The sequence below is a fragment of the Ranitomeya imitator genome, chromosome 3 (genome assembly GCF_032444005.1).
Source record: "Ranitomeya imitator isolate aRanImi1 chromosome 3, aRanImi1.pri, whole genome shotgun sequence".
Lineage (NCBI taxonomy): Eukaryota > Metazoa > Chordata > Amphibia > Anura > Dendrobatidae > Ranitomeya > Ranitomeya imitator.
Window position 1 is genome coordinate 25,462,078 of NC_091284.1, and position 9,247 is coordinate 25,471,324.

Here is a 9,247-nt window from a genome sequence, read left to right on the forward strand (position 1 = left end):
TTTTTTTTTTTTTTTTTTTTGCTCACTCTCTCTATCCTCCTCCCTGTTGCAAGAGACATCTCTCCCAACCCTGGCCCTTCTTGTGAAAATAAGTCACACCTCTCACCTACTACACGCAGAAACCCTGCCAATCTAATTAATATTCCCTTCTGTCTCTTTTAACTCTGCCCTCTGGAATTCAAGCCCAGCTTGTAACAGACTCTCCTACATCCATGACTGTTTTCTTTCTTTCTTTGTTTATCTTAACCTTCTCGCTCTTACTGACACCTGGATCCAGCAGTCAGACACCACCGCCGCCACTGCTGCTCTTTCATATGGTGACCTACATTTTTCACATATCCCCAGATGTGAGAGCAGACCAGGTGGAGGCATTGGTCTGCTCCAATCAACCAAATGTACTTTTCAGGTTATCCACCCAGTACCCTGACTTCCCTACTTTTGAGGTCCTCTGGGCCCCTGCTGTCAGTTCTATGATCACTTTGCCACCTCACTTCCATATTTTCTATACTGTGACATCCCCACCCTCATCATGGGGGTCTTTACCATACCCATTGCTTCTCCCCTCTCCTCATCTGCCACTCACCTGTTATCTCTAACCTCCTTCTTCGGCCTCTCACAGCTTACTAACTCTCCTACACATAAAGACGGAAACTCCCTCGACCTGGTCTTCTCCTGGCTCTGCTCAGTGCATGATTTTACCAACTCCCCTCTCCTGCTCTCTGCCCACAACATTCTTTTATTCTCTGTAAGTAACTGTCACCCTTCTCAGGACAACCACACTTTCCACACTTATAGAAATATATGCACTATTAACACCCAGAAACTTATGAAGAATTTGCAGTCATCATTGGCTCCTATCTCCTCCCTCTCATGTCCTGATTCTGCACTGAAAAATTATAATGACAACCTGCAAAGTTCCCTGGATGAAGCTGCACCTCCTACACATAGAATAACTCGGCACAGATGGTGACAACCGTGGCACACGCTGCAAACACGTTTCCTACAGCGGAGCTCCAGGTGCGCCGAACATCTGGAGAAAATCCAATCTACCCGAAGATTTCATCCATTATAAATTTATGCCTAAATCATACAACTCTGTTCTTCACCTCTCTAAAAAAAAAACTATTGAAACACCCTCATCACCTCACTATCCAACAATCCTAAATGTCTATTTGACACTTTTCATTCCCTCCTCTATTCAAGAGTGCAGGCCCCAACCATGGATCTCCACGCTGACGATCTGACCAATTATTACAAAGAAAAAATTATCAGACAGTAAATTTTCTCCCAATCCTTTAATACCATGCACTGTCTTCCCTCCTCCACTACAACAAGCTCACTCTCTGTTTTTGAACCAGCCGCAGAAGAAGAAGTGATCAGGCTCCGTGCATCTTCTTGCCCAACTACTTGCACCAGTGACCCCATTCCGTCACATCTCCTCCACTCACTTTCCCCGGCTGTCACCTCTCAACTAACAAAAACATTCAACCTCTCTTTCTCTTATGGTATCTTTCCCTCCTCATTTAAACACGCCAGCAATCCATCCTTTACCTAAAAAAACATCCCTCAACCAAAACTGTGCCGCTAACTATAGACCTGTCTCTAATCTTCCCTTCATCTCCAAACTCGAGGGCCTGGTCCACTACCGTCTCATACGCTATCTCTCGGATAACTATCTTTTCGACCCTCTCCAATCCGGTTTCCGCTCTTTACACTCCACTGAAACTGCCCTCACTAAAGTCTCTAATGATCTACTAACAGTTAAATCTAATGGTCACTACTCCATGCTAATTCTCTTGGATCTCTCCTCAACATTCAACACTGTGGATCATCAGCTCCTCATCGGCCGACATTGCCATTTCCGTGTGTGTTTCCACCATTACTCCCCAGCAACATGCCCGCTGTCTTGTGGTCATATGTGATTCAACTATTTTCCTTCATCCCCACATTCGATCACTCGCATTTTTCAGGATCCAAAAGTTAAGCTTTGCTTCCACCACAAAAGCATGAACACAGGTCGCCAATACAAGACATACGTTCATGAAAAAATACACATACAAATTTGACAGCTGAGGGAGGGGAATTGGTCTGGAATCACTTACCTAGGACACTGGCAGTGCATTGAGTTTGTAGGACGCTGTTTAACTTTCACGCTTTGATCTGCCGTTGAGTTGCTCACACATTATGCAATTTCACACCTTGGTCAGCCACAGGCATTGTTCAATCTCACACCTTTGTTATCCAATATTCACTTTTTGCGCATCACTTATTGAATTAAACTGTACCAATCCCAACTTACATCTCAGGTGACCAACACAAGATGGAAAACCTGGAAAAATCACAAAAATAAATGGGTTTCATATAATGCTGTACTTATTTTATCAGCATTTTCTTCATCACCCATTGCTTTCAATGGGTGAAAAACACTGAAAGAAGTGACATGCTCTATGTCCAAAAAACCATGCAAAGCACAAAATACTGATGACAGAAAAAAAACAACGTGTGTACATGAGATTTCTGAAATCTCATAGGCTTTGCTGGTACTGTAAATCGCAGCTGAAAATTGGCATAAAAAATGCAGGAAAAACATCTAAAGTAAGCTTAGCCTTACTGTGGCTCATTCATTCTCATCTGAACTAATGCAACTCTCTACTTTTTGGTCTCCCTCTTACTAAACTCTACAATCCGTTCTGAATGCAGCAGCCAGGATCTTATTCCTCGCCAACCGCTACACCGATGCCTCCACCCTGTGCCAGTCATTGCACTGGTTACCCATCCGATACAGAGTTAAATATAAACTTATCACTCTCACCCACAAAGCGTTCCATGGCTCAGCACCACCCTACATCTCCCTCATCTCAGTCTACCACCCAACCCGTGCCCTCCATTCTGCTAATGACTGGAGATTAACATCCTCAATAATCAGAACCTCCCACTCCCGTCTCCAAGGCTTCTCACGCGCTGCGGCAATTCTCTAGAATGCACTACCCAGGACACTTCGATTAATCCCCAATACCCACAGTTTCAAGAGTGTCTTAGAAAAGGCTTTCTTTATACTGGCCTACCACCTCACCTCAGTAATCTATCAATCCCCGTTTTGCCAAATACTAAATTTTCTTCAAAACCAGGACCCTCGTATCATCTGTTCACATGCCCCCCATGCACGTAATAGCCCTCTGTGCCGTATACACACTGGCTGGTGACCGGTTCATGCAGTGTTATGTGAACACTATTTATTACATTGATGGCCGGACCGTGCAATACAAGGAATTGTTACCATCCACCTCTCGTGTCTCCTCTTTTTCCTCATAGCCGGACCCTCACTCCCCCTCGGTATCTGTTGATTTATGAGATTATTGTTATACTGTAATGTCGTTTATTGTCTCTACAAGTCCCCTTTAAAAATTAAGGTGTTGTTGGCGCTATAGAAATAAAATTATTATTATTGTTAAAAAAAAATGCAAACATAAAACTGAAAATGTTCTCGGTTCTTAAAGGGTTAAACTCCGATAAGGTAAAACACCAGACCAGTTACCACTCCACAACCCACCACATGCTGTATGGCATTACTGGAAACAAAACATGGCAGTGTGTATCAGTATAGCAATGTATATCAGTGTGGCAGTATAATGTATCAGTATGCCAGAATCTATCCGTAAGGCAGTGTGTATCAGTATGGTAGTGTGATGTATCATTATGTATCAGTATGGCAGTGTCATGAACTGGGGGTGTTTAGTTGCCCCAGTTCTTTCTTCAGGGATTTATTTATATCCCACTTCCGGTTTGGAACTTGCAGCTCTCTGGCACCCCTCTTACCCTCAGGTCAGTCAGGGAACTACACCTAGGATAAGTAGTTGCCAGAAAGGCTGCCTGGTCATGTACTGACTGTTGGGCACGCTGCAGGGAGGGCGATATAACTACTCCCACTCAGGCAGGAATTATAATTATCAAATGCCATCCGTCACTGCCAGCTATACCCAACAAGCTCAGTACGATCTGCTGCCACCAGATCCTATTCCTATGACTAATAGCTGGTCAGTGGCCAACACAATCAGTAGCGTAATTTACTTCAGAGGACGTTGGGGGTGCATTTTAGAGCAAGGAAAACGAAGCTAGTAAATATTATAACTTTTACTCCAAAAAGAAATAGGCAGTGTTTACAAAAGGTATAAAAAAACGACAATTACAAGATGAGACAATTATAGTATGTACAGAACAATTACAAAACAAAAGGGATTAAAGAGGAAAATAAACTTACATTTGTCTTATGTCATTCCACGGTAAGCCATGCAGCAGGGAGGAGGGGGAGCATATGTTCCAATGCATCAGGTACAGTATCTGCCAGGTGACTTCCCAGGCGAAGAGAGAGAGGGGGCTCTAGTCCCGCCTCTGTGTCTTATACCTGTGCTCAAACTTAAGGCATCCCACTGTGCTGACCTCCCTGGGTGGTTGGGGAACTCCCCTTTCTGAACAATTATGAAATACTCTATTACCCAAATCTCTTAGGGTGAACCTCGTAGAAGAAAGACAAAATTTATCATTATGCTCAGCATGACATGGGGGTTCATTTAAGTATAACCATGAAGTGGATACATAACCTGCTTGCGGAGAAATCCATTCCTTGGATTTTGTTGGGCCTGGATCCTAGAGATTTCACTGTGTTATAGATCTTTTGGTGGACATTCGGAATATGTAACTTTTATACCTCTATCACTAATTGGGACCAAGTTATGCCCTACTATTAAGTTTTTAAATGAACAAAAGAGCGCATTTCCACAACTGGCTTCAGCCAGCTTAGGGGCATAAACTACTCAGTGGGGGCTGCTAGCACACTGGTATCACCTTGCACAGAGTGTGTAGTGAGAAGGAGCTGGGAGGGGGGTCAAAAAGCCCACAGCATGTATCTGTAAAGCCATGGAATCTTCTAGAAGTATACTCAGAATATGGCATATTTATATTATCGTGACAGGTAGTATGTATCAGTAGGGTAGTTTGATGTATGAGTATGGAAGTATGATGTATCAGTATGATGTATCAGTATGGGAAGAGGGAATCAATATCACCATTACACACTGAACGGGAAACCACTGGGTAAATCTGACAGGGAGAAGGACTTGGGGATCCTAGTTAATGATAAACTTACCTGGAGCAGCCAGTGCCAGGCAGCAGCTGCCAAGGCAAACAGGATCATGGGGTGCATTAAAAGAGGTCTGGATACACATGATGAGAGCATTATACTGCCTCTGTACAAATCCCTAGTTAGACCGCACATGGAGTACTGTGTCCAGTTTTGGGCACCGGTGCTCAGGAAGGATATAATGGAACTAGAGAGAGTACAAAGGAGGGCAACAAAATTAATAAAGGGGATGGGAGAACTACAATACCCAGATAGATTAGCGAAATTAGGATTATTTAGTCTAGAAAAAAGACGACTGAGGGGCGATCTAATAACCATGTATAAGTATATAAGGGGACAATACAAATATCTCGCTGAGGATCTGTTTATACCAAGGAAGGTGACGGGCACAAGGGGGCATTCTTTGCGTCTGGAGGAGAGAAGGTTTTTCCACCAACATAGAAGAGGATTCTTTACTGTTAGGGCAGTGAGAATCTGGAATTGCTTGCCTGAGGAGGTGGTGATGGCGAACTCAGTGGAGGGGTTCAAGAGAGGCCTGGATGTCTTCCTGGAGCAGAACAATATTGTATCATACAATTATTAGGTTCTGTAGAAGGACGTAGATCTGGGTATTTATTTATTATGATGGAATATAGGCTGAACTGGATGGACAAATGTCTTTTTTCGGCCTTACTAACTATGTTACTATGTTACTATGTTACTATGTTAGTATTGCAGCGTGTATGAGAGCAGCACCTCCGCACAGCTGTGTTACCTTAAATCCACATTTCAATGCTGACAAATGCTGCGGTGCTATGTTGAACCCTTTTGAACACAGGTCGGGTGCAGTTTCCAGCAGGAATTCAATCATGTTATGTCCAAAGCAGCAAAGAAAAGAAAAATGGAACGCACTCACCGGCCTGTAGCTTCTAATCCTTTATTTCACAACATGGACAGACTTAGCAGGGAGGGGTGTGGAGGATGACGGACGACGGCCGTTTCGCGCATACAGGCGCTTCTACGGGTCCTAATGACGGCAGGAAGTGGGGAGATCCTTTTACCTATGCAGGTGTACAAGCAACTCCCACCTGACCACCGTCACAACAGTGAGCTCCGCCCAACAGAATATACAAAATAAAATGTATCAGTATGGCAGTATGATGTATCAGTATGGCAGTGTATATCAATATGGCAGTGTATATCAGTATGGCAGTATGATGTATCAGTATGATGTATCAGTATGGCAGTATGATGTATCAGTATGGCAGTATGATGTATCAGTATGGCAGTATGATGTAGCAGTTTAGCAGTATGTTGTATCATTATGGCAGTCTAATGTATGTGTGGCAGTGTATCAGTATAGCATTATGGTGTATCAGTATGGCTTTATGATGTATCAGTATGGCAGTATGATGTATCAGTATGGCAGTATGATGTATCAGTATGGCAGTGTGTATCAGTATGGCAGTATGTTGTATCAGTATGGCAGTGTGTATCAGTATGGCAGTATGATGTATCAGTATGGCAGTATGATGTATCAGTATGGCAGTGTGTATCAGTATGGCAGTATGATGTATCAGTAAGGCAGTGTATATCAGTATGGCAGTGTGTATCAGTATGGCAGTATGATGTATCAGTATGGCAGTATGATGTATCAGTATGGCAGTCTAATGTATGTGTGGCAGTGTATCAGTATGGCAGTATGATGTATCAGTATGGCAGTGTGTATCAGTATGGCAGTATGATGTATCAGTAAGGCAGTGTATATCAGTATGGCAGTGTGTATCAGTATGGCAGTATGATGTATCAGTATGGCAGTATGATGTATCAGTATGGCAGTGTGTATCAGTATGGCAGTATGATGTATCAGTATGGCAGTGTGTATCAATATGGCAGTAAGATGTATAAGTATAGCAGTATGATGTATCAGTATGGCAGTATGTATCAGTATGGCAGTAAGATGTATGAGTATGGAAGTATGATGTATCAGTATTGCAGTGTGTATCAGTATGGCAGTATGATGTATCAGTATGGCAGTGTGTATCAGTATGGCAGTATGATGTATCAGTAAGGCAGTGTATATCAGTATGGCAGTATGATGTATCAGTATGGCAGTATGATGTATCAGTATGGCAGTGTGTATCAGTATGGCAGTATGATGTATCAGTATGGCAGTATGATGTATCAGTATGGCAGTGTATATCAGTATGGCAGTATGATGTATCAGTATGACAGTATGATGTATCAGTATGGCAGTGTGTATCAGTATGGCAGTATGATGTATCAGTAAGGCAGTGTATATCAGTATGGCAGTATGATGTATCAGTATGGCAGTATGATGTATCAGTATGGCAGTATGATGTATCAGTATGGCAGTATGATGTATCAGTATAATATTATGATTCTGCTCAATTAGAATTACGGGAATGATTACGTAAATTTCTGGCACACACGCTGGCTCGTTGGTCTAGGGGTATGATTCTCGCTTAGGGTGCGAGAGGTCCCGGGTTCAAATCCTGGACGAGCCCAGTTTTTATTAGCTGTATTAAAGGAATTAAAAAATGGGAACAACAATGAGAAAATGTCCAAAATGCTTCGTAGGTTCTCAATAATTCTTGTCTTGATTTGTATAAAGTAAATTCTCCATTACCAAGGAATTCTCCCCAGTAACGTTATTCTTCATGCACCCCATTCATTGTTATAGTGCACTTGGCGGATATTGGGGCACAGTACTTGTTATGGGGCACTTGTCTGATATTGGGGCACAGTACTTGTTATGGGGCACTTGGCTGATATTGGGGCACAGTACTTGTTATGGGGCACTTGTCTGATATTGGGGCACAGTACTTGTTATGGGGCACTTGTCTGATATTGGGGCACAGTACTTGTTATGGGGCACTTGTCTGATATTGGGGGCACAGCACTTGTTATGGGGCACTTGTCTGATATTGGAGGCACAGTACTTGTTATGGGGCACTTGGCTGATATTGGGGCACAGCACTTGTTATGGGGCACTTGTCTGATATTGGGGCACAGCACTTGTTATGGGGCACTTGGCTGATAGTATTGGGGCACATACTTGTTATAGGGCACTTGTCTGATATTGGGGCACAGCACTTGTCATGGGGCACTTGTCTGATATTGGGGCACTTGTCTGATATTGGGGCACAGCACTTGTCATGGGGCACTTGTCTGATATTGGGGCACAGCACTTGTCATGGGGCACTTGTCTGATATTGGGGCACAGCACTTGTCATGGGGCACTTGTCTGATATTGGAGGCACAGTACTTGTTATGGGGCTCTTGGCTGATATTGGGGCACAGCACTTGTTATGGGGCACTTGGCTGATAATATTGGGGCACATACTTGTTATAGGGCACTTGTCTGATATTGGGGCACAGCACTTGTCATGGGGCACTTGTCTGATATTGGGGCACAGCACTTGTCATGGGGCACTTGTCTGATATTGGGGCACAGTACTTGTTATGGGGCACTTGTCTGATATTGGGGCACAGCACTTGTCATGGGGCACTTGTCTGATATTGGGGCACAGTACTTGTTATGGGGCTCTTGGCTGATATTGGGGCACATACTTGTTATAGGGCACTTGTCTGATATTGGGGCACAGTACTTGTCATGGGGCACTTGTCTGATATTGGGGCACAGCACTTGTCATGGGGCACTTGTCTGATATTGGGGCACAGCACTTGTCATGGGGCACTTGTCTGATATTGGGGCACAGCACTTGTCATGGGGCACTTGTCTGATATTGGGGCACAGTACTTGTTATGGGGTTCTTGGCTGATATTGGGGCACAGCACTTGTCATGGGGCACTTGTCTGATATTGGGGCACAGTACTTGTTATGGGGTTCTTGGCTGATATTGGGGCACAGCACTTGTTATGGGGCACTTGGCTGATAATATTGGGGCACATACTTGTTATAGGGCACTTGTCTGATATTGGGGGCACAGTACTTGTTATGGGGCTCTTGGCTGATATTGGGGCACATACTTGTTATGGGGCACTTGTCTGATATTGGGGCACAGCACTTGTCATGGGGCACTTGTCTGATATTGGGGCACAGTACTTGTTATGGGGCACTTGTCTGATATTGGGGGCACAGCACTT

The 9,247-nt window shown here is 43.7% G+C and overlaps 1 non-coding gene across 1 annotated transcript; it reads left to right on the forward strand.

Moving 5' to 3' along the window:
* Positions 1-7,572: 7,572 nt before the first annotated feature.
* Positions 7,573-7,644, forward strand: TRNAP-AGG (transfer RNA proline (anticodon AGG)). Its single transcript has one exon. It is a non-coding gene; the product is annotated as a tRNA-Pro (tRNA).
* Positions 7,645-9,247: the final 1,603 nt, after the last annotated feature.